General features: G+C 45.4%; 1 pseudogene; it reads right to left on the bottom strand.

Annotated features, from left to right (window-relative positions):
- Nucleotides 1–750: 750 nt before the first annotated feature.
- On the bottom strand, nucleotides 751–1,695 carry LOC135698438 (heterogeneous nuclear ribonucleoprotein L-like; annotated as a pseudogene).
- Nucleotides 1,696–2,187: the final 492 nt, after the last annotated feature.

Genomic DNA, 2,187 nt, shown 5'->3' with positions numbered 1-2,187 from the left:
AACACTGAACTTTTTCTGCGCCTGTGTCATGTGTCAAATTTTTTTGTTGATTTTGCCACAATATAATCAAATTATTTTCAAAATACAACCGTGAATCTCCACCAAGTCTCGCCATGGATTCTTAAAACCGTTACACCCGCGACGGCAGTCGCGTCCATATTTCCTCACAGACGAAGAACAGCTGACAGCGGTATCTTGACCTGACCGGAGCTTCCGGCCATGGCTACACCAACTAGCGATGCAGCTCCCACGGCTGTGGCTGTTTCCAATGCTGCTGCTGCTGGTCCGTCTTTTTTGACAAATTTTAGAGGAGACGGGCCAGCAGAAGGAACAGCAGCAGCAGCAACTAAAGCAGCATTGGAAGCATCCGCAGTCGAGGGGACCTGCATCGCTAATCGTGTAGCCGTGGCAGACACTGGAAATCTCGGTCCAGTCACGACAAGCGGTGCTTGAGTTTTAATCGGAAAGTCAACAACCAAACAAAAACTATACCATCCGACCACTCGAACTGCTCGAATACCTCCATGGCGGTGGCTGCTACACCAACCATTCCATCGTCCAACATATAATGTTGCAGGCCCGTCTTGGCAAAATCTCAAATAGTTCAACAAATTATTTTTACTCTTCTGCCTTTTTGCACTTCCAACTAACACAATAAGAAATTATAATTACGAATCATAACATTAACTGCACTAAAAAGGAAAATCCTTTCTTTTCACAGAGAAAAAAATGCTTCCGCTCTTTCCAAGCTTACGTGTTTTCGATGTTCTCGTTGCTCCACGCACCGTTCATCGTCTTGGAGGAGGAGAAGCACAGCTTCACAATGAACGGGAATTTTGTGCCTTAGTGATCGATCGCGCTGTGATTGCACTTGGCGTTCACCGCCAGGGCTACGCTCGGGAACTCGACCAATCCGGAGGAGGAACTTTCCGATTTCAGCGGAAACCTTTGCACTTGCGATGGGCGGCAGTCCTTGGTAGTGAATGCAGTCAGCAGCAGATCCTTGGACGGCATACGAGTGGGGTATTGAAGAAGTGGCGAAAGCGATTTTTGTAGGCCTGTGTCAAAGAAAGGGAGCGATTGTTCTTGGAGGCGCTGTAGTCCTTGAAGCTGATCGAATTGTCCGGCATTGTGGACTCTGAAAGTTTGGAAAATGCAATCTGAATTTTGCTACCATCATTTCCATTCATTCAATGTTGTTCAAGTGCTGGATGCTGCGTTAGACTGCGGTTCGACTGCGATGGCGTCTCCCATCTGAACCATGGCGGTACCCTCTTTGGTCTTCAGGAACTTTATCTTGACAACATTTCCGTACAGGCAGAACAGATCGAACAGCTTATCGGTGTTGGCTGTGTTGTTATCGAGTCCGTAGACCATCATCACTGCACCCTGTTGCTGTGCCGGTTGAATGAAGTTGGCTGGTTCGTTTCGGGTCAGCGGTGCGTCCTTCATCAGTCCGAAGTGTGTTCTGGCCGGTGTTGGTTCCCAGTTTTCCAACGGATGATACTCGAGTGGTGAAAAATTCGGTGCAAATCCGTTTCCTCCACCGGCTCCCAGAAGGGCTGGTTGACTAATGATTGACGTTCGTTGTGCGGGGTCAACCTCGGAGCTCGTCCGTTGCCGGTATCCTTGGAGACAATGCATCCAATGTGAGTCCCAACTGGAGTCCGTGTCGTTTGTTGCCAAACAAGGCATTATTCACAAGCAAACAAAAGTCAGTTCAATGACTTCTTGGCATTGCCGGCACAGCTACGGCACACTGAGGCATAATGAGAAAAATGTTGGCGCAAAATAAGTGTGTAGAGTGACCACTGATAAGAGCTGGTAAACATCACGGCCGTCATGTGACGATGAGCAAACAGGTCCTCTCACTATCACGAGACGAAACTACCTATCATTAGCTTTCTTGTCAATGATCCAGCACTCATGAGAATAATTCTTATGCTCTTTTGACATCAACATTTCTAACTGATTTAGATGAATTCAAGAAAACAGCCGTATGTTATCGGTAGAGTGAATATATTATTTATTTATTTATTTATTTATTTATTATAATCTTAATTCATCTGACTTTTCGTTGTCTTAATGAATAATCTAAGTTTTAAAGGATGCTTAGTCAATCTATACATTCAGGACATTCTTCTGATAAAAACAGTTAACGGTACATTAAAATCGAAGCAAGCATAA

Source organism: Ochlerotatus camptorhynchus, unplaced genomic scaffold (genome assembly GCF_037179485.1).
Source record: "Ochlerotatus camptorhynchus isolate MF236.1 unplaced genomic scaffold, CSIRO-AGI_Acam_v1.1 ptg000086l, whole genome shotgun sequence".
NCBI lineage: Eukaryota > Metazoa > Arthropoda > Insecta > Diptera > Culicidae > Ochlerotatus > Ochlerotatus camptorhynchus.
The sequence above is the reverse complement of the archived record's forward strand: the minus strand, read 5'-3'. Positions and strand labels throughout refer to the sequence as shown.